Source organism: Cetorhinus maximus, chromosome 17 (genome assembly GCF_964194155.1).
Source record: "Cetorhinus maximus chromosome 17, sCetMax3.hap1.1, whole genome shotgun sequence".
In the NCBI taxonomy this organism is placed as follows: Eukaryota; Metazoa; Chordata; class Chondrichthyes; order Lamniformes; family Cetorhinidae; genus Cetorhinus; species Cetorhinus maximus.
In genome coordinates, this window is record NC_135895.1 from 16,159,344 (window position 1) to 16,181,771 (window position 22,428).

The 22,428-nt window shown below is 43.0% G+C and overlaps 1 long non-coding RNA gene across 1 annotated transcript; it reads right to left on the reverse strand.

Moving 5' to 3' along the window:
* Window positions 1-1,421: 1,421 nt before the first annotated feature.
* Window positions 1,422-22,348, reverse strand: LOC144692722 (uncharacterized). The gene is made up of 3 exons (XR_013579369.1): window positions 22,178-22,348; window positions 6,314-6,397; window positions 1,422-1,839 (listed from the first exon to the last, which is right to left on the reverse strand). It is a non-coding gene; the product is annotated as an uncharacterized LOC144692722 (long non-coding RNA).
* Between the last annotated feature and the right edge of the window lie 80 nt (window positions 22,349-22,428).

The window sequence follows — 22,428 nt, forward strand, 5'->3', positions numbered from 1 at the left end:
ATGGGAGGAGAAAAGAGAAATGTAGTTGTAATTGGGGATAGTATAGTTAGGGGAATAGATACTGTTCTCTGTTGCCTGGATCGAGAGTCCCGAAGGCTGTGTTGCCTACCCTGGTGCCAGGGTTAAGGATATCTCAATGGGGCTGCGGAGGAAGTTGGAGTGGGAGGGGAAAGATCCAGTTGTCGTGGTCCACGTAGGTACCAACGATACAGGTAGAACGAGGAAAGAGGTTCTGCTGAGGGAGTACGAGCAGCTAGGGGCTAAATTAAAAAGCAGAACCAAAAAGGTGGTAATCTCTGGATTACTATCTGAGCCATGAGCTAATTGGCATAGGGTCAATGAGATTAAAGAGGTAAATGCATGGCTCAAAGATTGGTGTGGGAGAAATGGGATCGAATTCATGGGACATTGGCACCAGTACTGGGGAAAGAAGGAGCTATTCTGTTTGGATGGGCTCCACTTGAATCATGTTGAGAGCAGTGACCTGATGAATCGCATAACTAGGGTTGTAGATAGGGCTTTAAACTAAATATTGGGGGGTGGGAGGGTTCAGTTGCATGGAAATATAAAAAATCAAAGTTTAAGGAGAGGGTAAGAGTGCAGGTTAGTGAAGAGGCTGATTGTTATCAAAAAGTGAAAGGAAGAGATAGAGAGTGTGTGAACGCCATATTGCACCAAAGAATCACTTAAGAGTAGGGAAAATTGACAATAGGACAAACTTAAAGGCTTTGTATCTGAATGCACCTAGCATTCAGAATAAAACTAATGAGTTAACAGCTCAAATAGAGATAAATAGGTATGATTTGGTGGCGATTCCTGAGACGTGGTTACAGGGAGAACAGGTTTGGGAGTTGAATATCCAAGGGTACTCAGTGTTTCAGAAGGATAGGCAGGAAGGAAAAGAAGGTGGTGTAGCTTTGTTAGTAAAGGAAGAGATCAGTGCTATAATGAGGAATGATACAGGCGCCGGAGAGCAAGACATAGAGTCAGTATCAGTAGAAATAAGAAATATCCAAAACAATGACTTCCAGTAGGCCATGGATACGAAAACAGTGGCACAGCTTTTCAATAGCTGCACGCAATGTCAGATCAATAAAAACACGTACCTAAAAATGGAACTACATAATGTTATGATCCCAGCTGAGATTACCCCTGGATGAGCCAGATCCCAGAGTGGAACCCCAACTTGATAGATCCTAACTTTTATTTGTTTGTTTAGATGCATGGAGAGCAGCTACTGAACAAAATCACAGGAGTCAGCTGATGAACTTTTAACCAAGGAATAAAACATTTATTCAACAAGAAAAGATGAACTATATTACAATACTCCTTCACCCACAACTATACCTTGAAAGATATGTACAGATTTGTAAGAATAACACAAGTTCAAAAGCTACCTTATACTTTAATGTTCACATGTAAACCTATAGCACCCTGTGGTCAGACACACCACACTCTGAAACCAAGTGACAGATGTCACTTCAACCAGATGCTATGGATCTCTCCTCAATTCTCCCCTGACACTTGTCACACGAGCCAACAAGTTTTATTGAACTCCATCTTCCACACAAGGGCTTCCAATTTCCACTCTCCAAAACCTCGCCTTGGAATCTTCTCCCAAACCGTTGCGTTATCTCAGGTGCCTTCTGCAAGGGTTCGCCTCCAGGGTTTTGAACTCTCCTCCTGATGTTCCTCTTCCTTGGGTCACCACATGCATTCAAGCTGCCTTCCACACACTCTCTCTCTCGCTCACCGACTCAGCCATCAACAGTACACCACTGCGTCACATGCCCATTGCAAAGAGTTACAGACCTTCAGTTGTCTCTTTGGACCTTCTTCCTGTATGGAACATAATGTTGGAAAATATGAGGTTATGCACTTTTGCAGGAAGAATAGAGGAGCAGAATATTATTTAAATGGAGAAAGACTGCAGAAGGCTGCAGCACAGAGGGATTTGGGAGTCCTTGTGCATGAATCATAAAAAGCTAACATACAAGTTCAACACGTAATAGGGAAGGCAAATGGAATGTTGGCCTTTATTTCAAAGGGAATGGAGTATAAAAATGGAGAAGTCTTGTTAAAACTATACAAGGCACTAGTTAGACCACACCTAGAATACTGTGAACAGTTTTTGTCCCCTTATCTAATGAAAGGTATACTGGCAGTCTAGAGAAGATTCACTAGGTTGATCCCAGGTATGGAAGGATTTTCTTATGAGGAGAGGTTGAGTGGGTTGGGCCTGTACTCATTGGAGTTTAGAAGAATGAGAGATGACCTTATTGAAACATATAAGATTCTTAGGGGGTTTGACAGGTTTGTTGCTGGGAGGTTTCCCCTTGTGGGAGAGTCTAGGACCAGAGGGCATAATCTCAGAGTAAGGGGTCACCCATTTAAACAGAGATGAGGAGGAATTTCTTCTCTCAGAGGGTAGTCAATCTGTGGAATTCTTTACTGCAGTGGGCTGTAAAGGCTGGGTCATTAATATATTCAAGGCTGAGATAGACAGATTTTTAATCAGTAAGGGAATCAAGGGTTATGGGGACAAGGCAGGAAAGTGGAGCTGAGGATTATCAGATCAGCCATGATCTCATTGAATGGCAAAGCAGACTTGATGGGCTGAATGGCCTACATCTGCTCCTAAGCCTTATGGTCTTCTTGCCTCTTGCAAGCTGTTCTCACTTTAAATCTGCTTTCTGCAGCTTTTGTCTCTTTAAATCTGAAGATTGGAGCCTTTCTCTTTGCCCCTCACTCTTAACTTCACTTAACAGGACCTTTTCCAGGTTCCTGACCTTCCTTTGACTAGAAAGTCTTCTTTGGGTTCTCCCCTCTTCCACTCCCCTGGATTTTTTGGGTTTTCTGTAGCTTGGAACTGGTTATCTGTCACCTCAGCTCCAGCCTCTCCTGACAGCAACTTTCAAAAAATCAAATGAGCTCCACAGCTTCCAAATCAAACCTGCTGTTTCTCTTCTTCTGTGTGGGTGTCTGTGGGAGGGACCTGCCTCTCTGGACCCCCTGTTGCTAGGCAACGGTCTAATTCTTCTACCCTTGTTTGTTTAACTTAGCTGCAACAGTTGTATAAAACCTCATTAGAAATGCAAGCTCCCTTTTAAAGTGAAACGAAAACTCCATTTGATCTTTCTTAACACAGAGATACAGAAATACAAATCAAACCCAAACGCCAAAGCTAAAACTCATTCCTGACACTCAAAAAATACAAATATAAAACTTACTTAAACTATCTCTATTTTCCAACAATAATCAATATGTGGTCTAACCCAGTCTAACCACCCTGGTGTGCATATTGCAAATGTAGATGCACTCAGTCATCTTCCGTTGCCAGATAGCATTGTACATGTTCCAGTGTCACAAGAAGTTGTACTTGTGCTTGTCCAACCAGGCCACTCCCACGGATCCAGTGGAGCTGAAATGGTCAATCTCAGTTGTTGCTGACACTGGAGACAGTGCTTGACCATGCTTTCAATGTCACTGTCTATGCCTGGCCACCAGACATAGCTTCATGGAAGCATCTTCATCTTCGATATGCATGGAGGCGCAGTGTGAAGCTCTGTCAAGAGTGGTTCTCTTCCTCACAAAGGGATGACGACTCTTGCTCCCCACAACAAGATTCCATCTTGACAACTTAACTCAGTTTTACAGGCATGGAATGGTCTTATCTCTTCAGACACTGGGAACTCGACCATCCTTGCAATACAAGGTCTCGGACTTTTAACAAAATTGGATCTCTGTTTGTCCAATTCTTTATTTGCTTCGCACACACAGGTGAAGAGTCCAAGAAATTCAACAAGAGTACAACTGCTTGTGGCACTGGAACATGTACAATGCTATCTGGTAACGGAAGGCGACTGAGTGCATCTGCATATGCAATATGCACACCAGGACGGTGCATAAAGGTGTGTTCATATGCAGATAATATCAAAGCCCAATGTTGAATTCCTGCTGAAGCCATTGGCAGAATGGCCTTATCCTCACTGAATAAACCCATTAATGGTTTATGGTCCGACACAATGGTGAAATGTCATCCATTCAGATACTGGTGGAATTTCTTCACTCCAAATATTATTGATCAACCGGCTGCAGAGATGGTTCTGGAGACAACACCGATTGGCCTTTCTGATTTGATTTCTGTCCTTTCCTCTTCTGTTTGCCACATAGTTTTGGCTAGCCCTTAATTCTGATTTCACAGTCGGCCAGTTTTCTCTCTGGTGAAATCCTAGCTTGGTTCAGTTCAGCGGTTAAGCTACCCATGGCTTCATTACCCACTCGCATCTTGGAAAGTTCCAAGACTTTTCCTCCTAATGCCTCTTTTGTTTCAATCAGCTGATTCTTCAGCTCTTCTGTCTCCTTCTTGTATCTTTTGGCTTCCTCCTGGAACGTTGAATGTTGTTGAGTTTTTTCTGCCAACTGTTTCTTCAGTTTGTTCAGAGTGGCACTATATTCGTTTTGTTTCTTTTCATGATCTTCAAGTGGAATCAACTCTGACCTGAGGGATCCTTGCACCCTATGAAGATCCTTCGGATTCTCCTAACTCATCCCGAAATACACTGACATATTCCCTTATCGACTCAGGAACTCTTCCTGTTCTCACTTGAAAGATTTCAGACCAGTTGAGCTTAAATTTTTTGTAACCAATCACAGCCCAGGAGACTAGGGCCAGGAGTTTCTGGCCCCATCACAGGTGCCCAAGCCAGAAGCCCATTGACTTGCGATGGTACCGGAAGATCATGGCAGCGGGTGGGGACAAAAAATCTCGCCGTAGATCTTTCACCTGTCACTATGATCATGGGAAGCTGTGCTGTCTGTTGTCTATAGGACACAGGTATTGTGGCAATGCCTTTTACCTGCATTGACTCTCCAGCGTATGTCTTCAGTTGAACTGTGGTTTGCTCCAGATTCAGTGGCTGGGTACCGTCATTTAGCTATTTAAATGTGTGTTCTCTCAGCACTGTCGTTGAGGCTCCCATGTCTACCTCCATGACTAGAGGCTTCCCATTCACTTGAAGAGTTTGGGGAGGTGGTGGCATACCATTGTCACTGGACTGGTAATCCAAAGATCCTAGAATAATGCCTGGAGGATCTGGGTTCTAATCCCACTATGGCAGACGGTGGAATTTGATAAAAATCTAAAACCATTGCTGATTGTTGTTTAAAAACCCAACTGGTTCACTAATGTCCTTTAGGGAAGGAAATCTGCCATCCTTACCTTGCCTGGCCTACATGTGACTCCAGATCTACAATAATGTGGTTGACTCTTAAATGCTCTCTGAACATGGGCAATTAGGGATGGACAGTAAAAGCTGGCCTAGCCAGTGATGCCCACATCCCATGAATGAATAAAAAAAAGTTATTGGTTCAATTTTTACTGCTTTGACATTGTACAGGGAATAGATATCAGTATTGGCAGCTTCTGGTTCTGTTATAATGTGCACTTCAGTCACCTTGGTCTGCTGTCTGATGGGCTATCTCGATTTCACACTGCATTGCTTTATTATGTGCTATTTGATGGCGTTCTGCCTCCTTAAATTTGCAGGTTTCCCCTACATAGCTAGCCCCACATTGTAACAGATTGACTTCTGAATTTCTGCTGAGATGCTTCCACTAGGCCTTTTCATTTTTCAAGCAGCAGAGCTTGTCTCCCGCTTCGTTGCTGTCTCTCTGGCTTTTATGCCATGTCTGGTGGTGGGTTCCCACCCCAACTGAGGAACGGCATCACGTTGGCATATTCTGTAAAGCCTGCGAGTCCCACGCAGCACTTTCCATTGCTAGCGCTATTTCCATGCCACACTTCAAATTGATGTTAACTTCTGCGAGGAAACGACGCTGAATGGCGTCATTGAGAATACCACAAACCAACTGGCCCACAACATGTCATTGAGTGAATCTCCGAAGTCGCAGTGCTCAGTCAACTGTTTCAACTTCGCAATATAAATTGCAGTGGAATCTCCCGGGGCCCTTAATCTGGAATTAAACTTAAACCTTCGCATTATTACAAATGGCTTTAGTTAAAAATGCATCTTCACAAGGCCGACAAGCTGGTTAAAAGATTTAGAATTGGGTGCGTTCGGGGCTGTCCGACTGCGGCTGAGGTTAAATGTCTCGCTATCACAGACACTTAAAAGAATTACTTTCTGTTTCTCCTCTGCGTTTATTTCACTTGCCACCAAATAAAAACCTAGGCGCTCTATGCACTGGCTCCAATCTCCCATGAACGCATCATAAGGGTTGATTCTGTCGAAGAAGTGGCATGACTGTTGAGTATACTTTTCTTTCATTCCTTAAGAATTGATGTACTTACATTCACATGCTTGAACCAGGTCCACGACTAGAAAGCTTCGTCCTCAGGGCTTAGGGCTGATTCGTCAGAACAATCACGTGACCCCTAAAGGCAGTGGGAAAGGTTATACCTCAATCACTACACTGGGGGAATCTAGAATTAGCGTGCACAGTTTAAAGGTGAGGAGTCTCTCATTTAAAGCTAGAGAGGAGGAGGAATTTCTTCTCTCAAAGGGTTATTAGTCTTTGGAATTCTCTTCCACAGAGAGCACTGGAGGCTGGGTCATTGAATATATTCAAGACTGAGTTGGACAGATTTTTGTTTGACAAGGGAGTCAAGGACAGGCAGGAAAGTGCTGTTAAAGCTACAATATGATCAACCCTGATCCTATTGCATGGCGGTGGAACAGGGTTGATGGGCTGAATGGCTTACTCCTATTTCTTATGATTTTATGGTGTTATGATCTTATAGATTAGGCTTGTAGATTAGCGGGTTAAGGGGTTATCTGTTTGAGGTGTTTAAGGAGATTAAAAGATTTGATAGGGTAGATAGAGAGAAACTATTTTCTCAGCTGGGTGAGCCCAGAACAAAGGACATTAAGATTAGAGCCAGTCTGGGAGTGCAAAGCACTCTTTCATGCTAAAGATATTGTAAATCTGGAGCTGTCTTCCCCCAAAAGGCAGTCGAGGTCCAGTCAATTGAAAATTTCAAAACTGAATTCGATAGATTTTTGTTAGGCAAGAGTATTGAGCGATGTGGAATCAAGGCAGATAATTGGATTTGATCGGCCATAATCTAATTGAATGATGGAATAGGCTCGAGGGGCTGAATGGCCTACTTTTCTTCCTACTGTGACTGAAAAGAAAAAGATATTAAAATAGCTGTGTTTTTCTTTGGGTTTTTTTTTAAAGCCTTGCGGCCTAGAGCAAGATAACAATTTAATTGATTTCATGGGTAATCGGTCCATGCTTATAGAGAAGAGCAGGGCAAAACAAACAAAGATTTGGACTTCTTTCTAATCTGAGTAATTTTCAGCTGCCAAACTTAGCTTGTTATTAGATTCTAACCCTGAGAATTGTGGGTTTGAGACCCATATGAAGAACTTAAGCTCAGTGTCACACGATGGAAGAGGTGGTCCTGAATTGGTGGAAATATGATTTTCCGGATGAGATATTAACCTGAGGTATTCCTGTTCTAAGTGGAGAGGAAAGATCCAAACTCTCCATCTGATAAAGAACAACGTGTACATTCTGAACCATATTTGCTGGACATTACAGTTTGTGGAATCTTGCTGTGTACAAAATGGCTATTATAGCTGCTTATGCAATCCACTTCAAAATAATTACTTGGTGTGACATGTTCTCGGATGGTTCTAAGAGCTTAAGTAAATGCACGAAATTTGTTTTGGTTCTATCACTTTTTACCTCCTCATTCAGGTAAACAAACTGGCTTGTTTTATAAAAGACATAAAACCCCCAAGAGTAACATTATTTTCAAAAGTGTTCTCATTTCCATATGTTCCGATTCACAATTTCTGCATAACTTTGCAGTACTTTTCACCAAGTTCATATTTCATTCAGTGATTATAGAGTTGTTCTTAATTAAAACTATGCAGGTGAATCAGAGCAAATGCAAACAAGGCTCCCGGATTCTAAAATAACTTCTGCAGGTGACTCTCTCTAGAAACAAATGGATTTTTAGCTCAATGCTTATTTTTATTCATTCATGGGATGTGGGCATCGCTGGCATTTATTGCCTGTCCCTAATTGCCCTTGAGAAAGTGGTGGTGAGCCACCTTCTTTAACCACTGCAGTCCATTTGGTGCATGTACATCAGGCAGTGCGGTTATGACAAGAGTTCCAGGACTTAGATCCAATGACTGTAAAGAAATGACAACATAGTTCCAGGTCATGATGGTGTGTGGTTTGGAGGTGAACTTACAGGTGGTGGTGTTCCCATACGTCTGCTGCCCTTCTCCTTCTAGATGGTAAAGGTCGCATGTTTGGAAGGTGCTGTTGAAGGAGCCTTGGTGACTTGATGCAGTGCATCTTGTGTATAGAAAGCACTGCTGCCAATGTGATGGAGGGAGTGAATGTTTGAGTTGGTAGATGGGGTACTGATCAAGTGAACTGCTTTGTCCTGGATGATGTCGAGCTTCTTGAGTGTTGTTGGAGCCACACTCATCCAGGATGTGGAAAGTATCCCATCGCACTCCTGACTTGTGTTTTGTAGATGGTGGACAGGGGAGTCAGGAGGTGAATTACTCACCTCTGGCCTGCTCTTGTAGCCACAGTATTTATATGGCTGCTCCAGTTCAGTTTCTGGTCAAGGGTAACCCCCAGGATGTTGATAGTGGGGGATTTAGCAATGGTAATGCCATTGAATGTCAAAGAGATATGGTTAGATTTTCTAAGATAAAAGCAAAATACTGCGGATGCTGGAAATCTAAAACAAAAACAAAAATTGCTGGGAAAATCTCAGCATGTCTGACAGCATCTGTGGAGAGAAAGACAGAGTTAATGTTTCGAGTCCATTTGAGAACTAAAGAGAAGTAGAAATGTGGTGAAATATACACTGATTAAGTGGGGTGGGACAGGTGAAGCTGGATAGAAGGCCAGTGGTAGGTGGAGGCAAAGCAGAGTTTGCAAAAGATGTCATAAACAAGAGGTCGAAGGGGCGTTGATGGTGGTGATACTGGCTAAAGGAGGTGCTAATGGTGACATTAAGAGTAGAAAGCAGGATGAGCAAGTTACAGATGGCCCTAGTGGGGGGTGGGGTGGGGGAAGGGAGAAAAGATTGAAATAGGCTAAAACTGGGGATTAAACAACGAATGGAAATAAATGTTTAAAAATAATAATAGAAATAGGTGGGAAAATATATATATAAAAATTAAAAAATAAATATTGAAAAGAGGGGATCAAAAAGGGGTGAGGATGGAGGAGCGAGTTCATGATCTGAAGTTGTTGAACTCAATATTAAGTCCAGAAGGCTGTAAAATTGCCTAATCAGAAGATGAGGTGCTGTTCCTCCAGTTTGCGTTGAGCTTCACTGGAACATTACAGCAGGCCAAGGACAGACATGTGGGCATGAGAGCAGGGTGGAGTGTTGAAATGGCAAGCGGCAGGGAGGTCTGGGTCATGCTTGCGGACAGACCGAAGGTGTTCCACAAAGCGGTCACCCAGTCTGTGTTTGGTCTCTCCAATGTAGAGGAGACCGCGTTGACCAAATTGAGGGAAGTGCAAGTGAAGTGCTGCTTCACTTGAAAGGAGTGTTTGGGCTCTTGAATGGTGAAGAGGGGGGAAGTAAAGGGGCAGATGTTGCACCTTCTGCGATTACATGGGAAGGTGCCGTGGGAAGGAGTTGAGGTGTTGGCGGTGGTAGACCCAGGCCTCCCTGTCACTTGCCATTTCAACACTCCACCCTGCTGTCATGCCCACATGTCCGTCCTTGGCCTGCTGCAATGTTCCAGTGAAGCTCAATGCAAACTGGAGGAATAGCACCTCATCTTCTGACTAGGCACTTTACAGCCTTCTGGACTTAACATTGAGTTCAACAACTTCAGACCATGAACTCTCTCCTCCATCCCCTGCCCCCTTTTTTCGTATTCATTTATATTTTATTAATTTTTAAAATATTTTTTCCACTTATTTTCAGTATTATTATTTTTTAAATTTATTTCCATCTTCACTCATTGTTTTATCCCCAGCTTTTAGCCTATTTTTGATCTTTCTTCCCACTACTGTCCCCTCCCCCACCTCACTCCAGCTGGGGCCATGTGTCACTTTCCAGAGTGCTTACCCTAGTCCTGCCATTATCACATTTTGCTTTCTTAATGCCACCATTAACACCTCATTTAGCCAGTACCACCACCATTAACAACTCTTTGACCTTTTGTTTATGACATCTTTTGCCTTCTCTCCTTTGCCTCCACCTATCACTGGCCTTCTATCCAGCTTCACCGGTTTCCACCCCCTTTAATCAGTATATATTTCACCACATCTCCACTTCCCTTTAGGTCTGAAGAAGAGTCATATGGACTCAAAACGTTATCTCTGTCCTTCTCTCCACAGTTGCTGTCAGACCTGCTGAGTTTTTCCAGCATTTTTTGTTTTCGTTTCAGATTTCCAGCATTCGCAGTATTTTGCCTTTTTGTCAGAAGCACGGTTTTGGAAAGTGGCATCATCAGAACAGATGCGACAGAGGCGAAGCAACTCTGGACCTCAAAAAATTTATTAATTTTGACTCCAATTCCTCCCCCACCTCCCTCCACCACCATCACTTTCACATGGTCCATCACTGACACTTCCCTTCCTTGGCCTCTCTGTCTCAATTTATGGTGATAGACTGTCCACCAATATTCATTACAAGCCCACCAACTCCCACAGCTACCTCGACTACACACCCCGCTTCCTGTAAGGACTCCATCCCATTCCCTAAGTTCCTTCGCCTCCGTCGCATCTGTTCCGAGGATGCCACTTTCCAAAACAGCGCTTCTGACATGTCCTCCTCCTTCTTCCTTAACCAAGGTTTCCTACCCACGGTGGTTGACAGGGCCCTCAACCATGTCTGACCCATCTCCCGCGCATCCGCCCTCACACCTCGCCCTCCCTCCCAGAACCATGATAGGGTCCCCCTTGTCCTCACTTTTCACCCCACCAGCCTCCGCATTCAAAGATCATCCTCCGCCATTTCCGCCAACTCCAGCATGATGGCACCACCAAACACATCTTCCCTTCAGCTGCCCTGTCGGCATTCCGTAGGGACTGTTCCCTCTGGGATACCCTGGTCCACTCCTCCATCACCCCCTACACCTCAACCCACTCCCACGGCACCTTCCCATGCAACCGCAGAAGGTGCAACACTTGTCCCTTTACCTCCCCCCTCCTCACCGTCCAAGGGCCCAAACACTCCTTTCAAGTGAAGCAGCATTTCACTTGCACTTCTCTCAATTTGGTTTACTGCATTCACTGCTCCCAATGCGGTTTCCTCTACATTGGAGTGACCAAACGCTGACTGGGTGACCGCTTTGTGGAACACCTTCAATCTGTCCGCAAGCATTACCCAGACCTCCCTGTCGCTTGCCATTTCAACACTCCACCCTGCTCTCATGCCCACATGTCCGTCCTTGGCTTGCTGCAATATTCCAGTGAAGCTCAACTCAAACTGGAGGAATAGCACCTCATCTTCCGACTAGGCACTTTACAGCCTTCCGGACTTAACATTGAGTTCAACAATTTTAGATCATGAACTCTCTCCTCCATCCTCACCCCTTTTTGATCCCCTTTTTTCAATATTTATTTTTTAAATTTTTATATATATATATTTTTCCCACCTATTTCTAATATTATTTTAAAAATTTGTTTCCATTCATTGTTTTACGCCCACCTTTTAGCCTATTTCAATCTTTTTTCCCCACACCGTCCCCTCCCCCCACCCCGCCCCCACTAGGGCCATCTGTCACTTGCCCATCCTGCTTTCTACTCATAATGTCACCATTAGCACCTCCTTTAGCCAGCATCATCACCATCAATGCCCCTTTGACCTTTTGTTTATGACATCTTTTGCAATCTCTCCTTTGCCTCCACCTATCACTGGCCTTCTATCCAGTTTCACCTGTCCCACCCCCCCCTTAAACAGTATATATCTCACCACATTTCTACTTCTCTTCAGTTCTGAAGAAGAGTGATACGGACATGAAACGTTAACACTGTCTTTCTCTCCACAGATGCTGTCAGACCTGCTGAGTTTTTCCAGCAATTTTTGTTTTTGGTTAGATTCTGTCTTTGGAAATAGTCATTGCCTGGCACTTGTCTGGCACGAATGTTACTTGACTCTTATCAGCCCTAGCCTGGATGTTGTCCAGGTCTTGCCATATGGAGGAGTCGCGAATGGTGCTGAACTTCGTGCAATGATCAGCTAACATTCCCACTTCTGACCTTATGAAGCAGGAGATGATAGTTGGACCTAAGAAAATTCCCTGAGGAACTCCTGCAGCGATGTCCTAGGATTGGCCTCTAATAAGTACAACCCTCTCCATTTGTGCTAGGTATGACTCCAACCATAGAACTATAGAAAAGGTACAGCACAGAAGGAGGCCATTTGGCCCATCTTGTCCATGCCAGCCCGAGAACACCCAGGTGCCCTCTCTAATCCCATCTTCCTGCACCCGGCCCATAGCCCTGCAGCTTACAGCACTTAAGGTGCAGATCCAGGTATTTTTTAAAAGAGTTTAGAGTTTCTGCCTCTACCACCAACTTGGGCAGCGAATTCCAGACACCCACTACCCTCTGCGCAAAAAAGTTCTTCCTCATGTCCCCCTGACACCTTCTGCCACTTATCTTAAATCTATGTCCCCTGGTTCTTGAATTCTCCACCAAGGGAAACAATTTTATCCTGTCCACTCTGTCTATTCCCCTCATAATTTTGTACACCTCAGTCAAGTCACCTCTCAGCCTTCTTTGTTCTAAGGAAAATAACCCCAACCTATCCAATCTCTCCTCGTAGCTACACTTTTCTAACCCTGGCAACATTCTTATAAACCTCCTCTGCACTCTCTCCAGAGCTATTATGTCCTTCCTGTAATGTGGTGAACAGAGCTGCACACAATCCTCCAGTTGTGGCCTCACCAGTATTTTATACAATTCCAACATTATATCCTTAATTTTATATTCTATACCTCTGCCAAAGAAGGAGAGCATTCCATATGCCTTCTTTATAACCTTGTCTACTTGAACAGCTGCCTTCAGGGACCTGTGTACTTGTAGACCAAGATCTCTCACTTCATCTACCCCTTTTAATATATTCCCATTTATTATGTAATCCCTGTAACTGTTTGACTTCCCTAAATGTATGACCTCACACTTCTCTATGTTAAAATCCATCTGCAACTTTACCGCCCACTCCACCAACCCATCTATATTGTTTTGGAGATTATGGCTATCCTCTACACTATCCACTACTCGGCCAATCTTTGTGTCATCTGCAAGTTTCCCAATCGTGCCCCCCACGTTCACGTCCAAATCGTTAATATATAACACAAACAGCAAGGATCCCAACACCGAGCCCTGTGGAACACCACTTGAGACAATTTTCCATTCGCAAGGGCATCCATCGACCATTACTCCTGTTACAAAGCCAACCTTTTATCCAGTTTGCCACATTACTCTGAATCCCATGGGCTTTTACTTTCCTGACCAATCTGCCATGTGGGACCTTGTCAAATGCCTTGCTAAAATCCAAGTACACAACATCCACTGCACTACCTTCATCAACCCTTCTTGTCACTTCCTCAAAGAATTCAATCAAATTTGTGAGGCAAGACCTTCCTTTAACAAATCCATGCTGACCATCCCTGACTAGTCCATGCCTTTCTACATAACAGTTAAAATCCTATCTCTCAGGATTGATTCTACTAATTTGCTCACCATCGATGTAAGACTAACTGGCCTATAATTGTTTGGCATTTCCTTTGATCCCTTTTTAAACAATGGAACTACGTTTGCATTTCTCCAGTCCTCCGGTACCTCCCCTGTACCTAGTGAAGATTGGAAAATCATCCTCAGAGTATCTGCTATCTCCTCCCTGACTTCCTTCAGCAGCCTCGGAAACAATCCATCTAGCCCTGGTGACTTATCAACTTTCAAGGATTTCAACCCTTCGAGTACTTTCTCTCTCTTTATGACTATTCCATCCAATATCTCACAGTGTTTCTCCTGGACTACTATATCTACATCCTCCCTTTCCTTTGTAAACACAAGACAAAATATTCATTCAAAACCCTTCCCACAGCCTCTGCATCTACACACAAGTTTCCATCTTCATCTCTGATAGGTCCCACTTTTTCCTTAACTAACCTTTTAGCATTAATGTATTGGTAAAACATCTTTGGATTATCTTTAACTTTATTTGCTAATCCTTTTTCATGCCCCCTCTTTGATTTCCTTATTTCCTTTTTTACTTTATCCCTACACTTCCTATATTCATCTAGGCTATCTGCAGTACTTAGCTCCTTGTGCCTATCGTACGCTTTCTTTTTCTGTTTGATCTTCCCCTGTATTCCTCTAGACAACCAGGGGGATCTAGATTTGGCAGTACCATTCTTATTTTTGTAGGGGACATGTCTACTTTGTACAATTAGGATCTTACTTTTTAGTGCTTCTCACTGGTTTTCCACTGTTTTATCCTCCAGCAGTGCTGTCCAGTGCACCTCAGCCAAGTCCCTTCTCATTTCTGCAAAATTTGCCTTCCCCCAATTCAAGACTTTTACTCCTGCCTTATCTCTGTCCTTTTCCATGGTAATGCTAAATCTAACTGAATTGTGATCACTGTCCTTGATATGGTCGCCAACTGTCACTTCATTCACTTGCCCTTCTTCGTTCCCCAAGACTAGGTCTAGAACTGCATCTCCTCTCGTTGGGTTTGTCACTAATTGGTTGAAAAAACTTTCCTGGACACACTGCATGAATTTTTCTCTCTCAGTGCCCCTTATATTGTTTGAATCCCAGTTGATATTAGGATAGTTGAAGTCTCCTACTATTATTGCCCTCTTGTTCTTACAAGCAGAAATTTGCCTACATATTTGTTCTTCTATCTCCCTTTCACTATTTGGGGGTCTGTAGTATACTCCCAGTAGTGCGACTGCCCCTTTTTTATTTCTAAGCACAATCCATAAAGCCTCGTTTGTTGACCCTTTAGTAAATCATCCCTTCTCACAAATGGAATTGATTCTTTAACCATTAGTGCTACCCCCCCTCCTTCTTTATCTCCTCCTCTACTCTATCGTGTCTGAAGACTCTATAACCAGGGATATTTAGCTGCCAGTTTTGTCCCTCCTTTAGCCAGGTCTCCATTATAGCAATGACATCCTGCTGCCATGTGTCTACCTGTGCCGTAAACCCATCTACCTTGTTTGTAATACTCCTTGCATTGAAGTATAAAGAATTTAACCCCGTCAATTTCCCTTCCTGGACACTTTTTGAACTTTGCTTCTCCTGTAACTCCATGTCTATCACAACGTCCCTAGCTAATGTTCTACCTCCATTTTTCTGATCTGAATCTTACCCTACTCCTGGGATCCCATCCCCCGCCACACTAATTTAAATACTCCCCAACAGAACTAGCAAAAACCCCCGCAAGGACACTGGTCGCAGCTCTGCCTGGGTGCAGCCCGTCCGGTTTGTACAGGTCCCACCTTCCCCAGAACTGGTCCCAGTGCCTCAAGAATCTGAATCGCTCCCGGCTACACCAGTGGAGAGATTTTTTCTTATTTTCAGTGACTTCGGTTTTACCTGAGCTCCTTTATGCCACACTCAGTCAAATGCTGCTTTGATGTGAAGGGCAGTTACTCTCACCTCCCCTCTTGAGTTCAGCTCTTTTGTCCATGTTTGGACCAGGCTGCGACAAGGTCAGGAGTAGATTGGGCCTCTCAGAACCCAAACTGAGCATCAGTGAGCAGGTTATTGCTGAGTAAGTGTTGCTTTGACAGCACTGCTGACGACACCTTCCATCACTTTGCTGATAATTGAGAGGAGGCTGATGGGACAGTTATTGGCTAGATTGGATTTGTCCTGATTTTTGTGAACAGAACACATGTGGGCAATTTTCAACATTGTCAGGTAGATGCCAGTGTTGTACCTTGGCTATGTCCGTGCTTAATTCTGGAGCACAAGTCTTCAGTACAATTGCCAGAGTGTTGTCAGGGCCCATAGCTTTTGCAGTATCCAGCTCCTTCAGCCATTTCTTGATATCATGTGGAGTGAATTGCATTTGCTGGAAATTGGTGTCTATTATGCTGGGGACCTCAGGAGAAGGCCAAGATGGGTCATCCCCTCTTGAAATGGCCCTTAATTGGGTGCTAAAGTGACATAATTGGCTGCCACCTCATTGGAACAGTCTCCTGATGATGGCTTCCCATTATTTTCCTGAGCCCACCCCCTCCCTGCTGCCTGTAACCCCTCCACAGGACTGGGAAAATTCAGCCCTTGTTGAACCTTGCTGGTTAAACCAGGCCAAATATTTATTGTGATCAATCATAATGCCTCCATAAAGACTGTAGGGCTATGGCAGTGTGGTGACTATGTTATTAGGCTCTTAATCCAGAAAATATGAGTTCAAATCCCACTGTCGCCATTTGAGAATTTGAATTGAATTTGAAAATGCTGGTAGCAGTAACAGTGCCCATGAAGCTATCAAATTGTAATTAAAACTAGAGTACTTCACTAATATCATTTAGGGAGGGGAACCTTCTCTCTGTAGCAAGTCTCTTCTAAAGATGACTCCAATCCCACATCAAGATGGTCAACTCTTAACCACCCTCTGAAGTGGCCTAGCAAACCACTAAGTTAGGACAACTTTCAATTGCACAATAAATGGTAACCTTGATGCCCAGACCCTGAGAGTGAATTAAAAAATGATATTGGGACCTATCATGGCAGCTCGCTAGGTTGGAGCACCAGACAGAACCATTAAAGACTCCGTTCTATGCTCTATACTCTCATCTGCTGAGGCTAAATACCAGGATTGGTGCAATGACAAATTATCTCTCATATTCCAAATGTACAAAATAGTACTTAATAATTCATAGCACATGCTATGTTGTGGAATTACTTCAGCAATAGGTAATGGATGGCAGGTCACAATTATTTACTTTCATATAAAAAAGGTCTTCATAGCCCACTTGCACCAGAAGAATGTGTGAATTATGGCTCTTTCACTTTGTATAATAATAGACCTATACTAAACCCCACATGTTGTAGTATATGGCCTATCAGGGATTTTACCATAGTTCTCAATCAATCAGGAATGCTACTTTATGAGTTCCTGAAGTGTTGTTAAATACTAGGTTAGTCCCTAGTAGTTTTGATTTTTCTGGTCAAAAGTAGTTTATTACTCCAGGCTGACTATGAATAGAAAATAATATCAACAATTTGGGAGCAAACTTAGTACAGAGAATCAATTGTGCAATGAATTAGAGACATTTTCCATTTTATATTTCATAAAATATCGTACATAAAGACATTCTAACATTAAGAAATGAAATCATGGGCCTTAACAGATCAAATGAATTGGTTGAACTGCAATCTACATTTCTGCTGGGATTTTAGATGGAGGATTTGTTTATATGTTGGGACAATGATCCCATCACTCTTGGTTCTGCTAAAGTATATAACAAAACCAAACATTGCAGAAAATAGTTGGGAGAGTTTTGTATTGAAGACTTTAAGAGCAAGTGATAAAGGAAGTATCTTCTGTCATTTGCGTCAAACCATAAATCTGCACCAAGGATCTCTAGGGCATTGAGAAGAACTGAGCAGTAGGGAAAAACAAGCAAATGAGCATTACAAGATTGGAAGTTACTGGCAATGTATTTTTGTTTTCGCTTCTTTGCAAATCTGCTCAAAACTAATTTTTAAAAAATCACTAATGCAGTAACCCTTTGGTTCTAACGGTAGAACATCAGACGTCCAAACAGGCAGAACAGATTAGAAGGGCTGAATGGCCTATTCTTGTACCTATGTTCCAAACCAAAAGGGCACCTCGAGTAGATAGGTGTTAGCAGTTGCTGAGTTGTGAGATGGAGCACCAGATGGCAGTGCAACATTCCATCTCAGGCCTGTTGGAAGAAAACTGCAGTATAAAGTTGTGTTTCTCTGGCTCCACCAACACCTCAGTAAATTTTTCAAGAAGTGGCCGTGTCATGGAGGCCAAGAAGGTTTCCAGTTGAATCCCTGGAGTGGATTCACTTAGCTGAAGGAAATAGTCCAGCATTCTTGCTTCTCTGTTATTGTTGATTAGGCTAGATGATGCTCACACAATGTGTATCATTCAAGTGATTGAAAGATGTTTGTGCTCTAAAATGGGTTGACGATTCGTACCCCTGCTTGCAACCCAGGTTTGCCCAGGTGAAAATTGTTCCTCCCGCAGCTTGTCACAGTTGGGATGAGGTTAAAATTAGGCCAGGTCTTAAAGCTCTGGAGTTCCCTCCCTAAGCCTATCAGCCTCTCAACCTTCCCTCCTTCTTGAAGAAGCAGCTTAAACTCTACCCCCTTGGCCACCTGCCCTAATATGTGGCTTGGAGTGAATTGCAGTTTGCAAAGTGCTCCTGTGAAGCAACTTGAAATGTTTTACAATGTTTTGTTATCGTAGGTAATTCCAGGATTTTCACCTCCGCTGCTTTGTCCAAAAGTCCATTCCATATTTGATCATGACTTTTTTGGACTTCAATATCGCTGTTTTAATTATTTAATTCAACATTCTTTTGGCTTTGTTAATTGCTACGCTGCATTGGTTGGACATGTTGGGCAGCAAGTCTACTATGACTGCTAGGCATTGTTTTGTCCATATTGTGTAACCTCTGAGCTATGCCACTTAGCACTACCCCCAATCTGCTGTAATTTCTCCAAGTATTTGTTGGTGTCTATCATTCAACTGACTTCTCACCCTGAAAGATGTCAAAGACGTTGGCCTGTTGGACTATTTTCTTCTGAACCATTTATAGTTGCTGTTTACTCAGTTATTACCATATAAATAATTCTCAAGTTGATTTCTAATAATTAACCTCAATATTTTACATGGGACTTAAGGCTAATGGGCCTGTTGCTGTTGTATTTGTTTTGTCACCCTCTTTGAATATGAGCACCATATTAATTCTGTTTCCTTCTATTGGCACCGGCACAGGGTTCAGTGACCCCTCTAATGACTGAAAATATCTCGCAATTTCTTTCTTAAATTCTCTCAGCTAACTGGAGACGCTGGAAATCTGAAAAAGAAACTGAGATTGGGAATTGAGCAACAGTTCATTGAAGTACTTTTTCTCCTTAGAACAAGAATGTATAAGACTAAAAGAGAGCAGGTCAGAGGCTGGGAATTCTGCTGTGAGTAACTCACCTCCTGACTCCCCAACACCTGTCCACCACCTATAAGGCACAAGTCGGGAGTGTGATGGAATACTCCCCACTAGCCTGAATGAGTGCAGCTCCCACAACACTCCAGAAGCTCGACACCATCCAGGACAAAGCAGCCCGTTTGATTTTTTTTTTATTCATTAGATGTGGGCATCGCTGGCCAGTCCAGCATTTATTGCCCATCCCTAATTGCCCTTGTTTAGAGGGTATTTAAGAGTCAACCACATTGCTGTGGGTCTGGAGTCACATGTAGGCCAGACCAGGTAAGGACAGCAGATTTCCTTCCCTAAAAGACATTAGTGAACCAGATGCATATTTGCGACAATTGACAATGGTTTCATGGTCATCATTAGACTCTTAATTCCAGATTTTTATTGAATTCAAATTCCACCATCTGCCTTGGCAGGATTCGAACCCAGGAAATATCACTACGCCATTGCCTCCCCATCCACAAACATTCACTTCCTCCACCACCGACACACAGTGGCAGCAGTGTGCGCCATCTACAAAATGCACTGCAGAAACTCACCAAGGCTCCTTGGACCGCATCTTTCAAACCCATGACCACTATGACCTAGAGGGACAAGGGGAGCAGATATGCGGGAACAACACTACCTGGAATTTCCCCTCTAAGCCACTCACCATCTTGACTTGGAACCTTCACAGTCGCTGGATCAAAATCCTGGAATTCATTCCTAATAGCACTGTGAGCGTACAGACACCACATGCACTGCAGCAGTTCAAGGAGGTGGCTCACCAGAACCTCCTCAAGAGCAATTAGGAATGGGCAATGAATGCTGGCCAGCGACACCCACATCCCATGAAAGAATAAATAAAAAAACATTTTAGTATTCTGTTCAGTGCTTTTCCTTAGCTTTCTAAGGCTACTTGTCATCTGGGGTCGATAAACTTGAACAGAATAAACTTGAAATCTTGTGAAATGTTTGGTCTTCATATTATAAGAAGGACATAAAAGCTTTGAAGAAGGTGAAAAAATAGGTTTGCTGGAATGATACCAGAGCTGAGAGTTTATACCTATCCGGAAAGATTGAACAGGCTGAGGCTCTTTTCTCTAGAAGGCTGAGGGGTGACCTGATAGAGGCCTTTAAGATTATGAAAGGTTTAGTAGGATACATACAGAGAAGTTGCTTCCACTTGCAGGTGAGCCCAGAACACGGGCTATAAATATTAGATAGCCACTAATAAATCTAATAGGGAATTCAGGAAACTTCTTTTCTTATTCATTCATGGGATGTGGGCATCACTGGCTGGGCCAGCATTTATTGCCCATCCCTAATTACCCTTGAGATGGTGGTGGTGAGCTGCCTACTGGAACCACTGCAGCCCATGTGGTGTAGGGACACCCACAGTGCTGTTAGGGAGGGAGTTCATCACTCAGAGAGTGGCTAGAATGTGGAACGTGCTATAACCTAGAGCGGTTGAAGCAAATAACATTTAAGGCGTAGCTGGGTAAATTCATGAGAGAAAGAACAGAAAAATATTCTGATAGGGTGAGATGAAGAAAAGTGGGCAAGGGCCCTGGTGGATCACAAACACAGGCTGGGTCATAAACACAGGCTGGGTCATAAACACAGGCTGGCTCATAAACACAGGCTGGCTCATAAACACAGGCATGGGCCAGATGGGCTAAGTGGCCTGTTTCTGTGCTGTAAATAGCTTGTGATTGGGCGAGTAAGCAACCTTTTGACAGGTTTGCAGACCCTAGGAGGGGTGGATGAGCAGCATTCCTACTGCTGCTTTGTCACTTCCCTCTTTCTCCTTCAGCTCCAATGACAGAAGAACTCCACCTTTGCTCTTCTCCCTTCAGCTAAAATCAAGAATTAGGGGCAATTGGTGTGAGTGCAGGTCTGCCCACTCGATGGCCCATGGTACACTGTTGATTACGTGTGAACATCCAGGTTTCTTGGCTGTTAGATACAGCCTGACACATTGTTGTACACAGCACTTTGCTTTTTTTTATATACATAAATAACCTTATAAATGTCAGCAGGAATATCATCAGTAATAGACATTGTTCTATTTTGTGATAATTGTTTTGGCATGTCAGGGAACTTACGATCGCTCAACTAAAGGTCCTAAGAATTGGGTAATGTAATGTGTTGGAACTTTCTGGCACCTGGATTAAAATCCGGGCCAAAAGGACATCCTCTCCGATGTCTGCAAGGGATCACAAATAAAATGAATTTGGTCAGTCTCAAAACAACTCCCAGTGGGCACAATTGTAAAGCAGAAAAGTACCCTCAACTTCAACACGTTTGGCACTGTATTTGGTAACCTCACTCAGGAAGGGGTTTAATAGCAGGGCTTTTGGGAAATGGACAATATAACATTAGTAAAATAGGTGCTCCCCGATGAGTTTTGAATTTAAGTTTCTAAAACTTCGCTTCCTGCGCGTTGCTTTAGCACACTCGTCTAGAAAAAAACAACTAAGGCAAATAAGCTTGAAAATCTTGTGTTTCTGCCACACAGCAGAACGAAATTAAAGGAGCAGTGTACTTGGAATAAAATATCTTTTTTTTAAAGAAACAGAAATGCTGCATAATAATTGACATGCGGGCCAGTTTAAAGCTATTTCCACTTGTAGATTGATTTTAAGATCTATTTTGCAGTGTAGTCCAGTTTCCAAAGTTTTAAAATTTAAATTTTTAATCTTTTTCCCTCTAATGTCACAACTAAACTGCACTCCCGTTTAGCTTGAGAATGCTGGTTTTCAACAGAATCCACATATGGAAATTCAACATTTTAACACCGCCCGAGAACAACATAGGTACAAGCGATCTTTTTTGTTTGAAGGGCAAACTGAGTGTTTTATATATCTTTCGTTCATAACCACAAGAGCTTTACAATAGATTGCTGCTTCATGTCTTGTGCCCAAATGCTTCAAACTACATTTAGAATTAATTAAAGAGCAAGATTTTAAAAAAAAAGAACTACTTTGCAACAGAGCTCTTTGAACTCTTACCTTTTTCCTATCACTTGCGTTCAATGAAAATGTGTCTATAGTCATTCACTGTGACTATTTCATATAATTCATCATGCTCCGGCTCTTTTCTATGCCTGGTAATAATATTGGAACAGCTGTTCTATTAACTCTGGCATATTGTCCAGTCCCCTCACTTCAAGCTGAATAGCACTTCATCCCTGCATACTATTTCCCTGATCTGTGAGGGATTAAAATAAATTGCCAATTCCTTATTTGTCACCTAGCTCACT